Here is a 21,876-nt window from a genome sequence, read left to right on the forward strand (position 1 = left end):
TGTGTCCTCACAAGTCAGAGACTAGAGAGAGAGCTCAGGTCTCTGAATCGCCTTATAAAGGCACTAATCTCCTCACAAGGGCTCCACTCTCATAACGTAATTCCTTCCCAAAGACTTCATCTCCAGATACCATCACACTGTGGATAAAGGCTTCAATATATGCATTTTAGGGGAACACAAACCGTTAGTCCACAACAAAGCCCATTGCTTCCTGTTATCTGTTTTCAGAATTCAGCACTAAGCTTAATATTGATGTCTCTCTAGCGAACGTTTACTGAAGTTGAGACTCAAATCAATCGAATGGGGCTCAGCAACTTGGTTTGGAGATTTCTCCTGCAACCGCTCTACATGGCCCCATGTGTGGCAGGGACTATAAATCTTATGGTGCTAATTTCCCCTCCGGTGTCCAGAAATGGTGTTGGAAGGAATGATTACATCACTGAGCTACCAAGACAGGAAAAGTACAGGGTTCACGAACAAGAGAGAAGAGGGAGAAACGAAGGCTTCTCAGAAGCAAGTTAAGGAAGATTAGTGTGTCAAATTCTACAGACTAAACAAGTTTAAGGAAGCAGTTCCAAGAGATAAATGATAGAGGACTTGTAAAAATGGTTTAACTCTGCTTAACAAGGATATTTGTGGGTATTTTTCCCCTTATTCTACTAGTTCAAGCCACAAGGGAAAGAGTAGAATGAAAAAAGCTAAAAGAATTTTGCTAAAATGCCACTAGTTGTCAGGTAGAAAGAGCGAATCCACATCATAAACAGGTAGGTTACCTGAAGGAAGCGTGTGAGAGGGAAAGAAATCTTTTATTCACCTTGACGGTAAACTCAATCCCGATCTCTCCTGACTAGTCCTTACCCTGCCTCCCAAAAAGTGTTGATTTTGCTCAACATAATTAGAGTCCAGTAAGTTTTAAAAATATCAAATTAGCTGGCTAATGTAAATGTAAGAAAGTGACTGAACTTAAACATGAATGTACTTCCAGCAGTGGCCTTAAGTATATTCTGTGACTAACAGGGGTTTTCCCCCAGAAATAGGTTTCGCAGCCAGATGACTTCAGGGTGCTGGGCTAACCCAGTGAAACTTGCCCCACCCGCCACCCAGATGTCACAGGGGCTTCAGGAGGCCCATGTGCAGGCCACATGCAGGAGAATGCCGTGTGTCCCAAAAAACTTTCTATCACTACCCCAACTTTCCAAAAAGTTTAATGAGTAGCCTAAGCTATAACGTATTGGTTAATAATTAATCTCTCAACAAATAAGTAAATAATAACGTTTCTTTTTTTTTTTTACTGTACTTTAGATTCTGGGGTACATGTACAGATCATGCAAGATTGTTGCATAGGTACATTCATGGCAAGGTGGTTTGCTGCCACCATCCCCCCATCACCTATATCTGACATTGCTCCCCACGTTATCCCTCCCCCTGCCACTATCCCTCCCTTACCCCCACAATGATAACATTCCTTAATAGAAAAGAAAAACGAAGTTTAACAACTGTATCATTCACCAAATATCTACTGTTTCTCCTCTTCTTTTGATCTATATATTTACCCTTCAACTCTTTAAATAAATGCAGACCTCTCTGCCAGTTCCCACCAATGTGTTAAAAATCCTTCTGCATCTTGCCTTCTCTTGGGAAGACACACAGAGGACATAAAAAAAGAGAAAACATCAAAATGTATTTTCCTTTCTTGCACTGAGGTTAATTAAAAATACATCAGAAATATTGAAACATAAAAATCAGAACATTGGATTGGAAATTAGTGGTTGGATTTCTAGAAAGGGTAGGTTAAAGTCCTAAGTGTTACGCTTAATCTCAGAAGTGATCACAGCGGTGATTTCTGGGCCCACATTGGTAATGAGATATTTCCCGATGGCAGCGTGTGAATACAGATGAACAGCAAATTGTACACCATCTCAGGAATACTGAAGCCCAAACCAAGAAATGTCCTTCAGCTCTGCTAAACTGAAAACATATGCTACAGATGATGTTCTAACCCACCAATAAAATACATTATCTCATATCAAAAAGTATTTCCAGATGCCCAAACCTTAAATGCATGGCTGTTATGTAGTTCAGGGGCTTTGTTTCTTAGAACTTCTGTATCAAGAACATATAAAGAAGAGTGTGGAGTTCCAGGAGGCTCTTCCAACTCTTAGCTGTGTGAAGTTGGGTAAAGCACTAGATATCTACTGAGGCTGTTTCTGATTGTTTGCAAAATAGAAAAATAACCTTTAAGTATCCACACATATGTCCTGATAATCAAATGGGAAAATGTAGAATTGGTAAATTGTATATGTATGTTAGTCGCAAATAGGATATAGTGTCATTGTATATCCCTGTTTTTTCTTTTCCTTCTGTCTATGTGTTTCGATCTATGCAGAGATCTAATCTATTTGTCTTTTATCTATCTTCATCATCATCATCTCATCATTTATCATCTAACATTTATCTGTCTACTATCATCTATTTATCATCTATCTATCCATCATCATCAACTATCATCTATTTATCTACTTATCTATATTTAAATATGTCATTTTGTTATGCTTATATATATATATATACAACTGTATTGGTGACCTTTTTACAAGTTTCAAAGATGACTATAGATGTGTGGGTGGGTTATTTATTTCTTTCTCTTAATATTCTGATGCGTCCCCAAGACTATGGCAAAAAACTATGGTGAAAAGCTGAAGAGAATCATTTGCATCAATTTTCCCAGAGCCTCACTGGATGATCAAGCCTACATTTCTTTTCTTCTTTATTATATAAAGTATTAGTTGTGCCAGAGAGGAGAAAAACATAATTGGATTATTTAGGACCTATATTTTGTGATGTCACCTAATTTTATAGTATAACAGGTACCCTATGGCAATGCAAAATAAAACAGGGGATGAAGTTGCCCAGGATGTAAAGCAGTGCGGTTGGTGTGCCTTTTGCCCTGTTCAGTGCTACTTATAACTAATGAATATTTTACAAATGTGCACAGAAATGGGCGACCTTTATTTTGGAGTAATCTGGAAGAATGAGGCCCAATTCTGTTGCTCTCAAGGATGAGTAATTCTTTCTTATTATTATTATACTTTAAATTCTGGGGTACATGTGCAGGTCGTGCAGGATTTTTACATAGGCATACACATGCCATGGTGGTTTGCTGCATCTATCCCCCTGTCACCTACATTGGGTATTTCTCCTAATGTTATCCCTCCCCAATCCCCCCACCCCCTGATATCCCTCCCCCTGCTCCCCCACCCCACTACAGGCCCCTATGTGTGATGTTCCCCACCCCATGTCCATGTGTTCTCATTGTTCAACACCTACTTATGAGTGAGAACATGTGGTGTTTGGTTTTTCGTGTCGGTTTGCTGAGAATGATGGTTTCCAGCTTCATCCATGTCTCTGCAAAAGAGATGAACTCATCCATTTTTATGGCTGCATAGTATTCCATGGTGTATATATTCCACATTTTCTTTATCCAGTCTATCATTGATGGGCATTTGGGTTGGTTCCAAGACTTTGCTATTGTAAACAGTGCCACAATGACCATATGAATAATTCTTTTGAAAGCTAAATACGTAACTGTGAGTCCTGAAAGCGCTAAGCTTACTTAGAGAAACATGTCACTGTGATGGCTGGACTTTAGCCCAAGCCCAAGCTCACTTCATCTATTGACCCAGAACTCAATGAAGTTAAATGTGAAGGTCTTCTGCACACTGCAGATGGTGGGGAGAGGAGGGCAACCCCTCAAGACCTGGAGTCCCTCTCTGGTTACCAGTCTCCCAGGCTGGCCAGGTGGCAGCTGGCCTGGCTGTTTCTATTTCTTCTGCAGGTTGTGCTGTAGGAAAGTGGTGAACCAGGCAGATGCTGCACCTGTCTTTACAAGGCTTATATCCCAGCAGAGATGAGAGTTTTAAAAAATCATGCTAACAATATCAGACTCCAAATTATTATAGATGCCAAGAAGGAAGTTAACAGCCTGAAAGAACAGATAAAATGGGGTGTCTCCATAGATAGGGAGATCAGAGAGGGACTCTCTGAGGAGGTGAGACTGAAGTTAAGACATCAAAGTCGGTCTCAGATTAAATGCCAGAGCACGAAGAAGTTTCTGCTGGAAGAGGGTGATTGAACAGCACAAGTAAAAGAAACATCATGTACAAAGGCCCTGAGGCAGGAACGGGCCAGGCCGTTTGGAGTGTAATGGCAGGGTCTCTTCAAGGGAGTACAGCTATGGCTTTTGAATTGTCATAGATCCATGCCTCAGGAGCAATGAGGAAAGCAAGTGGGTGGGGGTTTCTGGCTGTATTTTCACTTTGCTCCTGTTCTTATAAGCAAGTGGAGCTTTCCAAACTGGGATGGTGTGTTTCAGTATTTTCACAACTGACATGGTTGTACTAGATCAAACTGGATGAGTCTTAGCCTCAAGAGTTGGAACTTTCCTGAACGTATTTTGGAAACATACTCTGTGCAACAGCATAGAGACAGAAAACAGAAGGCATTTTTCAGAAACAAGAAATAGTCTTATTTAATATAGAGAGAGTATGGGATGCTGTCTGGTTTCAGATAAGGCTTGATATGGCTTCTGGGCAGATGAATGTCAAGTATGTTTTGAATCTACCATAATATTGACATCAGGAACTTGACTTTACTTGCAGCGATGGATACCATGCGTTCCCTCTGCATCCTGGCTGCCCTACCCCCATCCTCACCTGGCACTTCCCATTTGCTTGCATGATCTGGGACATGCCTGGTATTGCAGAGGGCCTCCAAGGGCGTGCTGGCATTCATTCTGACTAGTTGGTGTTCATTCACTAGTAGTATTTAAATATTTTAAATGTCACTTATATTAGTTCCACAGAACTCTTATTTTTAAAAACTCTGCATTTAAATAGTTTGGAGATTTAAGAAAGACATTAGATTCTGTGTCTCCAGACATGCTTGAGAGCCTCTTTCACCCCAAGTTGCTGCTTAGGGACCCAGAGATCCACAGAGTACATTTTGGTGACACTCCTGATCTGCTTCAGTGACCTTATTGAAATGTCTCTTTGTGTTAAATTTCTCCCCCATGTAAGCCGCCTCTACCCTGTGGTGTCAGCTTTTCTTCTAAAACACAACTATTATTGGGTTATTTCCCTGCTTACAAACTGGATAACTTCTCATGCCTGCAGAATGCAGGCCAAATTCCTTACTAGGGTTTCCAAGACTCTTTGGCTACCACTCCACACGTCAATGCCTGTCATTCCCAGTGTCATTCCTTGAGGCCCCTGTGACCTAGACACAAAGCACTACTTTGAGTATAGCAAAGACTTCATGGCTCCTGGCTTCCCCCTTATTCCCTTGCCATAGACTCCTGATCGTGCAGAGCACAGCATATATTCATTCATCCTATGAAATCGTTCTCAGTCTCCTCACTCCCAATGACTTGCCCTCAGCTCCCATGAAAATTTGTTCACATCTAGAACACTTATCTCAGGCCCAATTGTACCCATTGTTAGCTATGTCCATTTATACACTGCACCCATTTGCTGTTGTTTTGTCAGCCCAGACTAACTGTGTCATGCCATTCTTGTACTGCTATAAAGAAATACCTGAGACTGGGTAATTTATAAAGAAAAGAGGTTTCATTGGCTCATGGTTCTTCAGGCTTTCCAGGAAGCATAGCACCGGCATCACTCAGCTTCTGGGGAAGGCTCAGGAAGGTTTTACTTACGGCAGAAAGTGAAGCGGGAGCTTGCAGGTCACAAAGCGAAAGAAGAAGCAAGAGAGAGTGGTAGGGGAGGTGCCACACACTTTTGAACAACGAGCTCTCATGTCCACTCACTGTTGTAAGGACATCACCGAGGGGATGGTTCTAAATCATTCATGAGAAATCCGCCCCTCTGATTCAGTTACCTCCCACCAGGCCTCACATCCAATACTGGGGATTGCATTTCAACGTGAGGTTTGGGTGGGGCCAAATATACACCACCCACAGCGCGGTGGCATCCGCCGCTCAATGAGGAGACGATCACACCATTTCAGAGATAAGCAGTGCCATGTGTCTGGAGAAGAGATAATTAAAAATAAAATAGAATTCAACAAAAAATATATATAGGAAAAAAACAAACAAACAAAACAAAACAAAACCAGAAACACAGGTGGGAAGGAACTGACTTTGGTTGGTGGCCTCACTCCCCGGGCGAGGCCTGCCCACATGGGACAGCCGCCTTGCTCCGGATGCCATGGACACACACACCTTGTGATATAATTTATATCACAAAACAAAAAAACAAAACAAAAACAAAGATCAAGTGATAGTACTGAAAGGACATTCAATCAGAAGATCTGGTCTTCAGGCCAGTCTCTGAGCCTGAACCATGTATCTATATGGCCTTGGGCACACCGCAAAGGTCAGGGGCTCTGGCACCTGAAAGAATGAATGAAGAGTCCTGCCCAAGTCCAGCTTCTCTGCAGCAACTTGAGCCCATGCCCGACCTTATATGTAGAAAAAGGCACTGTAATTGCTTTTTAAATTTGCGTTGTTAGTCTCATCCGACACACACAGCCAGTGTTAATCTACCTTCCTTCCACTGTCAATGAATTCTTCACCTACAAGGAGTGGGCATTCTTAGCCTAAGATTTCTCGCCATGTTGGGTCAATATGAAAGGTGCTCTGAGCAGTTCTTCTTATAGGTAAACTGTCAGGACCTCACTGGAAAATCAGTACACAGAAGGAGAGTGACAAGTAGACAGCCCTGGGAGGTGCAGGCTCCCCTTCCCTCACCGCCTCAATTCACACAACCTTACTCCTCACCTGGGGCATGCCAGCAGTCTGGTCTCTTGCACTCAAGCCCCAGATGGAGGCCTAGGTGACTCTGAACATGCAAATATGATCATTATTGCCTACCTGAAGTCTGTCAGTGATCTCTAGTGCTTTTGGGACCACGTTTAAATGGCTCTTCGTGATTCGATCCCTGCCGTTGTCCTCTGGCGGCTCCATTATCACTTCTTACTGCTGTCCATACATCACTAGCCATTCTCTATCAACTTAGGGTGGTCCAGTGAAATCCAGAACACCCAATTAAGTGTGAATCACAGATACATCACAAATAATGGTTTAGTATGAGTATGTTCTAAATATCAAATGGGATGTATTTATACTTACATTAAAACATTATTTGTTGTCTACGTGAAACTCAAATTTTACTGGGTGTCCTGGATTTTTGTTTGCTAAATCTGGCCACCCGCCTATTATACACTTGGTCTCAAAGACCCCTGCCTGCTCCCCTGCTGTCATTTCTTCCACAGACACATTTTTCTCCCCCTCCTCCTGTGCGCATCTGTGCGCCATTCAGAACTCCTTCCATTTCCTCTGCAAAGCCTTCATTACTTCCCAATCTAATTTGGATGCTTCTCTATGGTACCCTGGGCTTATGTCTAATAATTTATTTATACAAATCTACCGCAATTATTTTATTTGTATTTTTCCCTGACTCACTACACATTTCCTGAGGGCAAGAATCATGGTCTCTTCTTCTATCTATTTCTAGAAACGGAAATAGAATAACGGAACGGCTGGCACATCATAACTGTTCAATATTGTTTGGTTGATGAATTAAATGTGATGTCATTGACTAGTTTTTGAAAACACACAGAGAAAAACACATGGGCAGAGGTCTAGGTTTCCAGGGAAAGGGAGAACAAGATACCAGACGTCAAAGCTGCTAACTCATTTCTGGATGGCCATACTTACTGGGCAATTAGTAGTAATTGCCGTTAGGATGCAGGCTGCAGATACAGGAGGAACACTCAAGACAGCACAGTTGGAAAGCCCATGGCCAGGTATCAGTTACTGAGAACACAGATACCAGAGACTGGAAATAGTGCTTTGGAAGCCTAGCGTCAAGGTAACCCCATGGAAGAATAAGTCTTAGTATAATGTGAATTTGACAGTAAAGATTGACGACCTGGCTAAACAAAGGCTATCTCGTGAAATCATTTTCTCTGTAAGAATTTTAGCAAAAGAGAAGGAATGGGACCATCTGGCCACACCTGCCTTAAAAAAACTGATCTCATCAGCAATGGTCCCCGGAGGAGTCATGAACAGTGGCTTGGGAGGACCAGGCACGCCCTTCTTCTGGCTGTACAAAGGCAAACCCTTCTGGCCGGTGCAGGCAGCAAGAGCTTGCAGAGGCAGGTGGTAACTTTCCTGTTTTCTCTGTAAGACGCTTTTCCCAAACTCCCTCTCCTTTTACTATACTGTTTGTGCCACTTCAGATCCTAATCTCTCCTAGCCAGAGCTAGGAGGGCGATATGTAAAGGAAGATTTGATGGATCTAAGGAAGAAAGGAGATGAAAAACACAGGCCATCAACACAAGTCAGCGCCTCAGGGTCCCAGCTCATCCTGTTTCCTTCACTTCTTCAGCAGAAGCTTTCCCCCATTTTTCTGTTCTTTTCTCTCCTGCTGCTTCTTATCAACCTGACCCCCAGCCCCATACCCCATGTGAATGGTTTTTGGCTTAGTGAATGTTTAATAATAGATAAGCTACTGTCCTTCACTTTCAGAATAAATGTTGAGAGTCTGACAAATAGTCACAGCTTTTACAATATACTTCTAGGGCCTATCCCAAGGAACCAATCAGAGGTCAAATATTTAAGTTCACTGAAGCACGTTACAATATTACAATCTGAGTTGCTCATGCAATAAAACACTATCCAACCATTAGAATAATATGTTCTGGGAATATTTAATAACAGAGGGAGAGGCTTGTGATCGCCATCATGAAAATCAACATAAAAGACTTCTAAGTTCCCAGTAGTGCTATGTATGTATGTTTAGTATATACATTCAAGAGACAATGAAGCATTAAGGTTAGAAGGATGAGGCTTGAAGTTAGACACATTTAGTGACACTTTTACTACTTTTCAGTTGAGATTCTCTGAAAATTCACTGGGCATCAGGATGTCATTATAAAATCAGAGGAACAGAATATGTCTAATAGAGTGTTTTTGTGGATTTAAATGAGTGATCCTTTGTCAAATGCCTACTTTAGTCCTACTCACAGCAGGACTACAATATATATAAAAATGTGTATATATGTATATATGTGTGTGTATGTGTGTGTGTGTGTATATATATAAAGTGTGTGTGTATATATATAAAGTATATATATATATAAAGTGTGTGTGTGTGTGTGTATATATATATATATATATATAAATTCATTATACATATAAATGTAAAATATTGGCTGGGCATGGTGGCTCCTGTCTGTAATCCCAGCACTTTGGGAGGCTGAGATGGGTGGATCATGAGGTCAGGAGATCAAGGCCAACATGGTGAAACCCTGTCTCAACTAAAAATACAAAAATTAGCTGGGTGTGGTGGTGCGTGCCTGTAATCCCAGCTACTCGGGAGGCTGAGGCAAGAGAATTGCCTGAACCCAACAGGTAGAGGTTGCAGTGAGCCGAGATCATGCCACTGCACTCTAGCCTGCAACAGAGCAAGACTCTATCTCAAAAAAACAAAACAAGTTACACATTACCACAAAAAATATATGAAAATATTATTACCACAGGTTACCGCTAAGTAGTGTTATTACAGGTTTTTCAATTTATTCTCCATGTTACTTTATTTTTAAGTTACATATAATAAGTATATATTACTTTTACAAGTATAAATAAAATACATTAAATAAATTGACATAAAGTTTGCAACAGCTGAGATATTCATTGTTTTTGTCTTTATTTTCTTCTCCTGCTAGAGACAAGATCATAAGATCTAGGGATATTGCCAACAGTATGCCCAGGTCAAACAGGAGACCGTGTGACCTAACATTTCCTGGCAGACATGAAGGCTCAGGATGGCTCTTGCCTACTTAAGCAAAAGCTTAGTTCAGAAAACAGGTCTGTAGGAAGTGTTTGTGTTATATTTATAAAAATTAATACTACCCCAATGGGAAGATATTGTAGTTTCCGAGAATCGCGCTCTGCAGCAAGGACACCGGGTTAATTACTGTTGATGAAAAGCTGCGTTAGTGAGAGCAATGCTTAGAGACTCAAGATGCACCTTTCCCTACTCACATACCTGATTAAAAAACTTGAAAAGCAGGCCGGGCGCGGTGGCTCAAGCCTGTAATCCCAGCACTTTGGGAGGCCGAAGCGGGTGGATCACGAGGTCAACAGATCGGGACCATCCTGGTCAACATGGTGAAACCCCGTCTCTACTAAAAATACAAAAAATTAGCTGGGCACGGTGGTGCGTGCCCGTAATCCCAGATACTCAGGAGGCTGAGGCAGGAGAATTGCCTGAACCCAGGAGGCGGAGGTTGCAGTGAGCCGAGATGGCGCCATTGCTCTCCAGCCTGGGTAACAAGAGCGAAACTCCGTCTCAAAAAAAAAAAAAAAAAAAAAAAAACTTGAAAAGCTTTATAGAGCAGTGGGCATCTACTTAGGGGCATTTTGATTTTGTTTGTGGATATTTCCTCCATCCTCTGTTTCTAGAATGGGCTTCTGGCTTCCCTGATTTCTCTCTATTCTTGTTCATGTCTCTCTGTGGAATGACAGCTCATGAAGAGAAAGTGAATGTGTTAACACCGCTAACTCTAAGATTGCAGGAGGGAAGCTACGAAAGCCACGGCAGCTTAAACCTCACCAACGAGGAAATACTGCCCTCCCCCAGAATAAAAGGCAATTTTGTTTGTGAAATGTGACAAATGTGGTAATCCACTTTATTTATGATGGACTACATGTTAAAGTGTGGGGTGATGAAAAGAGCCAGCTTCTGTCCCCTGCCCTCCGCCTTCAAGCTGCTCTTGACCATCACGGTCATCCTTCAAATTATGAAATTGCTTCAGTAACTCTAGGGTTGTTTGCTCTGCTGCTGGCTTTGCTGCACACAAGTCAACTCTTCTTCTGACGCTCATCATCCCCATCTCTATGGCCATTGCTCTAGGTACTGCTCACAATTTACCTAAAGTGACAAATCACAAAACATTAACTAGTCCAATGGTATTTATAAAGGAGACAACACCACTATGGTTTTCAGAGGAGACGACAGTATGTTTAGAGAACGGAGGAAAAACAGAAGAGACAGAAAATTGGTATTCCAAAGCCTAAACTTTTTAAAAGCAATTATCAATAATAAGTTATATGAAAAGAATAAGTTCTCAACACTGGTTCTTCTGTGAACCAGATGGGTGTGGATTCCATTCAGAAGCAGTGCACAGTCCCCAAACTTGCACCTTGGATCTTTAAACCATTCTGTTTTTGTCCGGAGTTTCACAAGGTTGATTTTGAAAATGTTCCTACCAGCTCTGGTTATGGAAATCACAGTGGAAAATAAACATCATAGCATCTTCCCCACCATCCCCATCTGCTCCCAAGACGAAACACATTTTCCCCAAAATGTTAACTGGGCTCTCTGCCTTCAGCATAGGCAATCTTTTACATTTTTACCTTGAAGTAGTTTTAGCTGCCTGGACCACATCACCATTTGAATAGTATGATGTTTTGGGTAAGGGCATAGTAGCGGTTTGAATGGTGATATCCAAAACTATAGGTCTATATCCACTTCTCTAGAAACTCTGAATGTCGCTTTATTTGGAATAAAAGATATTTGCAAATAAAAGTAACTAATTTAAAGGTTTTCAGATAAGATTACCCTGGCTTATACAGGTGGTCTCTATATCCAATGACGTGTTATTTTAAGAGACCCAGGGAGGAGAGACAGACAGGAGGAGGCAGTGTAAACCTGGAGCAGAGATTGGAGTGATGTGGGCACAAGCCAAGGGATGCCACAGAAGTTGGAAGAGACAAGAAACAATCTCCCCTAGAGTCTCTGGGGGAAGGCTGGCCCTGCTGCCACCTTGAATTTGAACTTCTGGTCTCTAGAATGATGAGTCAATTTCTCTGGTTTTAAGGTGTCTAGTTTAGGATAGTTTGTCAAAGCTACTTCAAGAAACTCGGAGAAGCAGGTTCTAGAGTTAGCAAACCAGGGTTATAGTTCCAAACTCGATATGACCTTGGGCAAGTCGATAAACCTCCCTATAGCTGCATCTGTAAGGTGGAGATGATAATAATGGTACAGTCATGAGCTGTTCAATCAATGACAAAGTGGTCCTATGACGTTATAATACTGTATGTCTATATACACAAATACCATGTCCAGTACAGTGACGCACTGTACAGGTTTGTAGCCTAGGAGCTATAATAAATAGCATAGGTGTGTAGTAGGCTATACTGTGTAGCTTTGTGTAAGTACACAAAAGGATATTCACCAAGGACAAAATCACCTTCCAGTGCATTTTTCAGAAAGTATCATTAAGTAATGCAAGACTGTATGTTCCTCATATGGCTATTGTGAGTTTAAATAAGATGTCTATATATTACTATTATTGCATTTATATAATGAAAAGCCTGAGGAAAGGGGTTTGCCTGAATAAGGGAAGAGGGTCCTCTAAAGGTGTATTGGATCATCACCTCCTATCAGATAGAAACTATCTCTTCAGCATTTAAACAGTGGTTCTGTTTTAGTGTGTACCTAGTGCATTTTCAAATACCCTAGAGTCTGTTTTCCATAAGCACCTGGACAAGGCTTTGCAGGTGTCCTTGACATATGGCCACAACTGGACCCATTGAGTGGATTAACCTAGTTTCACCCCCATCTCTTGTATTCCACATGTTCTTTAATGACATTGAATATTTATTTATCTTTGCCTTATTTTCTTCACTCATTCGTAGCTTGTTCCTGAGTCTTAAGTCACTCTGATGTGTATTACACACCCTTTGTGTCTTCAATGGAATCTCGTTCATAGTAGGTTTGTGATAAACAACTGATTTAGTCAACCCCTCTCACAGGCATGTAAGGAGGAATCAAGAAGCTGTGACATGTTCTGGGGAGGCCCTCCAGAGAACGATTTGCTACTGACTGGACTTCTCTCTTATCTTTTAGCATGTGTAGTTTTGCAAATACTGTCCACTTTGCTCCGAATGTCCCAACACCTGCTTCAGAGCTCAAGATTCAGACTCCAGCCTGAATGTCATTTCCTGAGAAAATCCCTCCCTGACCCACTGTGCTGGTTAGGTCCACCTGCTAATCACATCCACAAAACCCTCTGCTTCTCCTTCAAAACACTCATCTCCTCTGTAATGATCAGTTGAACTTGGGTCTTTCTCAGAGGACCAGGGAAGTTTATTTCCATTTGTATTTCTGCATCTAGCTCATCTCCTGGTATGTATTTGTCATGCATTTAGTAAATGGAACTGCCTGTGCCACCCTGCAATAAAATAATATTGTCATTTTCTCTTCTTTAGCTTTAGTCTGTTATTTCCTCACAACTATTTTATTTTCTATGCACATTGGTTTGTCAGGGAGTAAAATGTCTGACATGTACATTATACTTTTATTAAATTCAGATTATAGCCTAGGGATTTAATGGACTCAATGAAAAACACTACGTTCAAAAATGAGCACTTGGGTTCTCAGTTTTCCTCGTCAATACTTTGTAAGCCTAAAGAGTGACATGAATTGCTATAGCAATAAGGATACAAAACCTTAATTTCCTGGACAAACCAATATGCAAGTAAATTATATATTTTTTTTCCAGGAAAATTTCATGGGAAAAAGAGAAAATGGCCAGGTACAGTGGCTCACACCTGGAATCCCAGCACTTTGGGAGGTCAAGGCAGGCGTATCACCTGAATTCAGGAGTTCAAACCAGCCTGGGCAACATGACTAAATTCTGTCTCTAGTAAAAATACAAAAAATTAGCCAGATGTGGTGGTGCAGCTTGTGGTCCAGCTACTCAGGAGGCTGGGGTGGAAGGATCACTTGAGCCCAGAAGATGGAGGTTGCAGTGAGCTGAGACCACATCACTGCACTGTAGGCTGGGTGAGAGTGAGACTCTGTCTTTAAAAAAAATTAAAGGGCTGGGCACAGTGGCTCACGCCTGTAATCCCAGCACTTTGGGAGGCCGAGGCGGGTGGATCACGAGGTCAACAGATTGAGACCATCCTGGTCAACACGGTGAAACCCCGTCTCTACTAAAAATACAAAAAATTAGCTGGGCATGGTGGCGCGTGCCTGTAATCCCAGCTACTCGGGAGGCTGAGGCAGGAGAATTGCCTGAACCCAGGAGGTGGAGGTTGTGGTGAGCTGAGATGGCGCCATTGCACTCCAGCCTGGGTAACAAGAGCGAAACTCGGTCTAAAAAAAAATAAAATAAAAAATAAAAAGGGGAAAACATTAGGGATAAACTAAGTTATCAAATTTATTGCATGGGGATAAAGACCTAATTAAGAGAAGCCAATGAAATTATATTTTCTTCTAATACCTAACTGGGTATTAGAAGAATATTAACTGGTATTTTTCATTCTGTGTTCTGCAATGCGAGTCCTTGAGATAATCCAGGAAAAGGAGCTTAATGAGCAAATGTATTTAAGAAACACTACTATCTATGATCTCTTCTGGAAGTACAATATATATGAGTGCATTAAATACTCTGCAGAATCCTACCACTGAGAAATTTTCAGCTTGGTTTAACCAGCAGTTCCTAAACTTGTTTAAACAAACAGTTCTCAAACTTATTTGACCACTAACCTTACTTTATTTAAAAAAAAAAAACTAATTATACCTATTGATATCTTAATTTTATTTAAAAAAAACAAGTCATGTCCATTGATATCCTTAAAGCTCTTTGGAATACACTTTGAGAAATTGTCTAATAGAGTAATGACAACTGAGGTAAAAATGTGAAATTACAGAAGGACAAAGGTATAATGATTTTATTATCACCTATGAAGGGTTATCCTGAGTTGATTGTGCCCCTTAACCACTACTTTGTGTCAACATCTTGCCTACATAAAGCCAGCTCTATTACAAGAGGCATTTATTCCATTTTTTTTTTGAGATGGAGTTTGGCTCTGTCACCCAGGCTGGAATGCAGTGGCACGATCTTGGCTCACTGTAATTTCTGCCTCCTGGGTTCAAGCAACTTCTCCTGTCTCAGTCTCCGGAGTAGCTGGGATTACAGGTGTATGCCACCATGTCTGACTAATTTTTATATTTTTAGTAGAGATGAGATTTCACCATGTTGACCAGGCTGGTCTCGAATTCCTGACCTCAAGTGATCCACCCACCTCGTCCTCCCACAGTGCTGGGATTACAGGTGTGCCACCATGCCCAGCCCAGCATTTACTCTTTACAAACGTGGCTAAGAATATGAGGATTAGATGGTAATTTAACTAAATGATCATAGAGTAGGTTCACAGAATGAAGGATGGCCAGACTTTCCCAAAGCTTAGGTTGCCTTGTCTTTAGTTACAATCAAAAGTTTTTCTATGTGCCTTCCAAGCATTATACTTAATAATCAATGGATGAATTAGTATCCAACATTGTTGAAGAATGTTCTCAACTCCATGGAATGACCACGCGGACCAAACCAGCAAAATTAAGAGAGGACACTTCGTAAACTACAAAGTACCTGACTAAGCACTCTGCCACTATATTCAGTGCAACCCTTTCGGAAACACGATTGTCGTCAATATCCTTGAAATTGCCTCTTACTTTGTCTTGGAAGTTCTGGTTATTAGAGAGAAGAGACACAGAACAAGGCTCTGAAGTTTTATCTTGACAAATTGACTGCATGGCAGCTTGTTCACAGGAGCTGAGATTTCATCTGAATACTAATGCCGGCATTGTGTTGACTTTACCAGGTCAAGCTCAAACACTCCAGCTCACAGTTCACCCACCGTACAAATTTTCTTCATGACTGCCATGTCCTCACATTTTAAAAGTCTGCCTTGCAAGAAATTACACACGTTTGAACACTGTCAACAAACGAGATCTGACAAGCAAACATTTTGCAGCGATGGGTTTTGAGATCTGGACTTTGATCGCCTTCGACTCTTGATGGTATCGTAACACAGGATCTTCACATGCTGGATTAAAAGTGTCCTTCCTTTTTGAAAAGCCACAGGGAATCAATAAGGAATGAGAAGCTTTAACAAGCTGCAGCACCTCAAAGCTAAAGCAATTAGTTCACGAAGCTTGACATGCCACCCTTTGAAGGTGAACCCTGGAAACTGAGAGACAAGGGACCAGAAGAAATTCTGTTTCACCTGTCATTTTCCTACAGGGCCTCAGAGCTTTTACACCTTGTTTGTTGCTCCCCAAAAAATAGTCTAAATAAGCATTTTCACCAGCTGGCATTCAGGAAAACCCAGAGTCCTCTGAAGTATACAGAACAAAGCCCCCTTAGGACATATGTGTGACCATTTCCAAGGCAGTTACAATAAAATCAAAGTGGCACCATTTGTTATAGATTCAAGGTCTCTTAATACAGCCTACATTTAACCGTAGAAATGAAGGCCTGAGAATGATGTCCTCAAGTAGAACAGCACAATAGAAAGATTCAACCTGAAAGTCAGAAGACTTGGATCTTAGAACAAATTCTAGTTGTTCTGGTTTTTGTTGGTGGTGGTGGTGGTGGAAGATTAACGTCTTCAGCCCTCGGTTTCCCTTCCTGTAAAATAGAAAATTATATGCCCCATCCGACCTACTTCACAAAGATATAACAACTATGGAAATTATACGAGCATTTTTTTTATATTATCAGTCTTTTTATGTAAGCTATTCCAAAGATATTTGACAGCTATTTATTTTCAGGTTGTGTTTTTTTTTTTTTTTTTTTTGTCTTCAACTTTAAAGTTCTTGGGTACATGTGCAGGATATGCACGTTTATTACATAGGTAAACATGTGCCATTGTGGTCTGCTGCACAGATCAACCCGTCACCTAGCTGTTAAGCCCAGCATCCATTAGCTCTTCTTTCTGATGCCTTCCATCCTCTGACAGGCCCCAGTGTGTGTTGTTCCCCCCATATGTCCATGTGTTCTCACCATTCACTACCGCTTATAAGTGAGAACATGTGGCGTTTGGTTTTGTTCGTGGGTTAGTCTGCTGAGGATAATGCCTTCCAGCTCCATCCATGTCCTTGCAAAGGACATGATCTTATTCCTTTTTATGGCTGCATAGTATTTCATGGTATATATGTACCATATTTTTTTTTTATCCAGTCTACCACTGATGGGCATTTGGGTTGATTCCATGTCTTTGCTATTGTCACTAATGCTGCAGTGAACATACACGTGCATGTATCTTTATAACAGAATGTTTTATATTCCCTTGGGCGTGTACCAAGGGAATATTGCTGGATCAAATGGTGTTTCTGTGTCTAGACCTTTGAGGAACTGACTATGTGATCATATTTATAAACTCTAAATGACTGTCTTAGTTTGAATTCCCCTGGAAACAGATGCTGAGACAAGAATTTGAGTGCAATAGTTCACTTGGGAAATAATTCCAGGAAACACCACTCGGGGAGAGGGAAAAGAGGCAGTACTGGGCATAATATCAAATAAATTCTCACTGTATGCAACAGACTTTCTCTGGGTGGGAACTCTAGGAAGCAGCACAGGATACATACCGGGGTTCTCTCACTGTTGGTCCTGCTGAGCTCAGACACACCAACTCTCTTCAGCCATTGAGAAGGGTGTTCTGGGTGAGTGGAAGTAAATACTTGACACTTTAGCCTACTACATGCAGAGACTGACGGGGTTCAGACAAAGTCAGAGGAAGCTGTTAGCCAAAGAGGTGTCAGTCCTGGGAGTTGGTAGGGGCTTGGTATGCACTTAAATGGCAACAGCCAGGTGGGTATGAGCCAAGCCTTGACCATTCTGAGATAGAATCCAGGCTTTCTGGAACCTACTAAGATGATATTCGCCCCCCCCCCCTTTTTTTTTAGTTAAAAAATACAATATAGAATAGAACAGAGAAAATACAACAAATATAAATTATGCAAAATTAACAAAGTTGATATATTTGTTGTTTCTTTTAAATATATTTTAAGGAAAAAAAAAAAAAGAAAAACCCTTCATGATCAGCTGAACTCTCCTTTGTGATCCTCCCAGTCCCTTCTCGTTTTCTCACTTCAGAATTGAAATTGCTATCATGAATTGGATGAAAATTGTTGCCTTTGAATTTTTACAAAAGTTTTCTCAAAAAAGTTTCTATAACTAACTTACACTGCTGTCCCGTTTGTTTTGCAAATTAATGGGCATATAATAAAGTGTGTGCATCATTCTGCATACTTGTAACTTACACTCAATATCATTTTTGAAATCTGTTCATGTGGAAACATCTATCTTCAATTGTTCTACAGCAAGAGTCAGCAAACATCTTCTGTAAAGGGCCAGATCATAAATATTTCAGACTTTGTGATCGACATAATCCCTGTCACACTACTCAACTCTGCCATTATGGCACAAGAGCAGCCATAGGCTATAAGGTTAATGACAAAAAGTCAGTGGGCTGTGGTTCTGCCCCGTGGGATTTCATCACAAAAACATTCCATGTTGTATTTATCTATTTCTCAGCCATTTAGATAATTTCCAACATTTTGCAATTGTAAATAATGATTCAAATAAACGTTCTTATATATGTCTCCCTAAATAGCTATGTAAGAATTTCCCTGGGTGTTTACTTAAATAAATAGCATTACAGGTCATAGGTGATGTGTATTTTCAACGTTTCCAGATTTTGTCAAATTACCCTTGTATCAATTTACATTCCAACCAAGTATGGAATTCCCGTTTCTTCATACTATTTGCAGAACTTCTTATTCCTCATTTTTAATACTGTACTATTCTGTCTGACGGCTGACTTAGTATTACCATTTTATTTTGCATTTCTCTGATTATTAGTGAGGAAGATCTTCCTCCCACTGCACTTTTACTGGCCATTGGATTCCCTTCTGTGAATGCGTTTATTTGCTTTGCCCATGTTTTCTATTAGATTGTTTTTCATTTCCCTATTGATACATAGAGTTCTTTGTTCATCTTGGATATTAATTCTTGGTATATATATTGAAAATACGGTATCTTTTTCAGTCTACCACTCATCTTGTATGCTTGCAATGATGTCTTTTACCATACAATCATTTTAGGTTTAGATGTAACCAACGTTTTCAATTTGTTCTATAAATTATGTTTTTGAGATTTTTTTCAAAATCCTCAAGATAGTATAAAATATTCAAATCTTAGTTTACCTTTATTATAGTCCCTTCTTGGGGTCTATGTTTATTCACAAAGTCCAATGACAGTTCCTCCTTTACCTCTGGGCCCACAGCCTCCACTTCCAGCCCTGTGAAGGGGCTGATATCCAACTGTCCTCAGGGCATGTTCAGTCCTCAAAGACAGACAACTCCACTTCTCCAAGATTTGAGTTCCTTTCTCACATTTAGCACCTGAGGATTCCTCTTTCTTCTTTGTACGTTTGACTATATGTTTTTTGTTGCATTTTACCAAGTATTTTTATCTTTTGGAGTAAGAACCGGAGATTTCCGTTTCTGCTTGGGTCTACCAGATATTTGCAAGTCCCTGTCACAATCTGTTCACATTGTGCTTCTCCAAAGGGACACCAAACTCTGTACCTGCAAGATGCATAATAAAATTGGTACCCTGGAAATGCAGCTGGCAATTTTAGCTCTACCCAGTACCACATTACGGACCATTAAGCCTAAATTGTGAACTTCTTGAGGGAAGGGACAATACATTATATATCATTTTATCTCTAGCATCTATTACAGTGTATTAGTTGCTAATATATCACATATATAATACAATAATATGACATTATCATAGGTACTTGATAAATGTATACAGAAAGAGTGCATGAAATAGAAAAATGTCAAGAGGCTTTATGGCATCTACCTTGCAGAAGGGCATAAGAATAAATACAGTTTTTTCTAGACTGGCTACTAAGAATAAATTTACTTAACATTGTTCATTTACTACCTATTGTGAGTAAAATCCATCTCAGCTTTGTGGGATGATATAGAAAACAGCACAAATAATTTTGCTCTGCAAAAGCCATAAACCCCTTGCTTTCTCATAAAAGTGCAAAGATAACACATAGGAAACATTGCAGAGAGAGAGAGGGAGAGAGAGAGTGTGTGTGTGTGTGTGTATAGATATGTAATAGACTATAGTAACCGTTAAACTGCAAGATCTATAAGAGTTTCAGGAATTTAGAGATCCTTATGGAAAGACATCTTAAAGGAGGAGAGATTCAGTCAGATTTTCCCAGAATGACAGTATTTGGATAAGCTCACCAGAGAGAGCTCCTGGCAGAGGTAATATAATAGTACATGGTTAAAACTCAGCAGATAAAAACAGTAGAATGACATGGAGGTGATGTATTTCTGGCTTCACTGAAACTGCTGAATATTGCCCAGTCTTCTCTACTTTTGCAGCCGTATCTGGAAAGGGAGATAGTAAAGTATACCTATATACAAATGAGACCTGGAAACATGTTTTGTGGGAGATACTAAAAGGAGAGGTGAAGACTGCATCTCATAGGACATAACACCTGGTGACTATAAAAGTCATTTTCAACATTTTTTTTTGTGATGGAGTCTCACTCTGTTGCCCAGGCTGGAGTGCAGTGGCACAATCTCGGTTCACTGCAACCTCTGCCTCCCCAATTCAAGTGATTCTCCTGCCTCAGCGTCCCGAGTAGCTGGTATTAGAGGTGTGTACCACCACACCTGGCTAATTTTTGTATTTTTAGTAGATGGGTTTTATCATGTTGGCCAGGCTGGTCTGGAATTCCTGAAATCGGGTGACCCACAACCTCTCTTTTTGCTTTTAGGCTGTATGCCAGTAGAAGACTCAAAGGCACTTCTGATTGTCTCTCCAGCATAGTGATTCTGGAGACTGAGATCTGTAGTATGCCCATATAGTGGAAACCATACAAGAATGCAAAGACTGAGCTATCAAACCTGCCAAGACATGGATGAACCTTGAATGAATATTGCTAAGAGATACATGAATGCTATATGATTCCAGTTATATGACCAAGTAGAAGAGGCAGAACTATGGAGATGGTAAACGAATCAGTGGTTGCTAGAAGTTCATAGGGGAAAGGAAAAGGGTTGAGAACATGAGCATAAACAATTTTTTTAGACTGGAAAAAAACTATGCCATATAACACTATAATGGTAGATACTTCCCACAATGTATTTGTCAAAATCCATAGAACTTTACAGCAAAATAGTAATTTATGCAAATATTTAAGCATATCTTAAGAGGTCTGGAAATCACAGGATTGAATATAGAATGTGGCAAAATTATCTCACTGTGTTACAATTGTACAAAACAAGCTCACTGAGGAGCTAGGAGTAAAGGTGCTGACCTAAGTAACTTTGACAATGAGTGGAATCTATGAGACTAAAGGCTGAAAGAAGCACACAGAAGCACTGCCCTGTGGCTGATAAAGTCACTGCGCAGCAGGCATGTGGATTAACAATTCTAGAATCCCTATACATGTATACTAGAATTGAACAAAAACTAAATTAATTTAAATTAATGAATTATGCATGTAGAACTCACAAATATATTTCCTTGCTCTGTCAGCAGAGAGGGCCTAGAAGCAATGATATTCTGGGAGCAGTGAGCCTACATAGCACCCAGATTTCTGTTTCTGATAAGTATTCTCTAATAAAATGATCTGATCTTTGGAGAAGTGGCCGATTGTAGGATGAGGACAGGAAATATTCAAGATGAACTTGAACTAATTTGTACTGCAGGAAAATAAGAAAGTGCTAAAAAGTAGTTAAAAACCTCCATGATGATGGGGTTTACCAAAGAACATAGGAGCTATCTGAAATGGCTCCCAGCGAAAGAAGTATTGGATTATGAACATGTAAAATAAAAATTCACAAAGTCACACTGATATAGAAGGTTATGGAATACAAACTATCTATCTGGTAACAGGTTAATAACCAGAATAGATAAGGAACTCAATTCGGTGGCAAAAACAAAAACCCAACAATA

General features: G+C 40.4%; 1 long non-coding RNA gene across 1 annotated transcript in view; it reads right to left on the reverse strand.

The window, feature by feature from the left end:
• Positions 1–10,382: 10,382 nt before the first annotated feature.
• The window catches only part of LOC144582897 (uncharacterized), a 38,780-nt gene continuing 27,286 nt past the window's right edge, over positions 10,383–21,876 (reverse strand). The window contains exon 3 of the long non-coding RNA XR_013536446.1: positions 10,383–10,955. This is a non-coding gene — a long non-coding RNA (uncharacterized LOC144582897). The remainder of the gene's footprint in view (positions 10,956–21,876) is intronic.

This window comes from Callithrix jacchus, chromosome 5 (assembly GCF_049354715.1).
Source record: "Callithrix jacchus isolate 240 chromosome 5, calJac240_pri, whole genome shotgun sequence".
Classification (NCBI taxonomy): domain Eukaryota; kingdom Metazoa; phylum Chordata; class Mammalia; order Primates; family Cebidae; genus Callithrix; species Callithrix jacchus.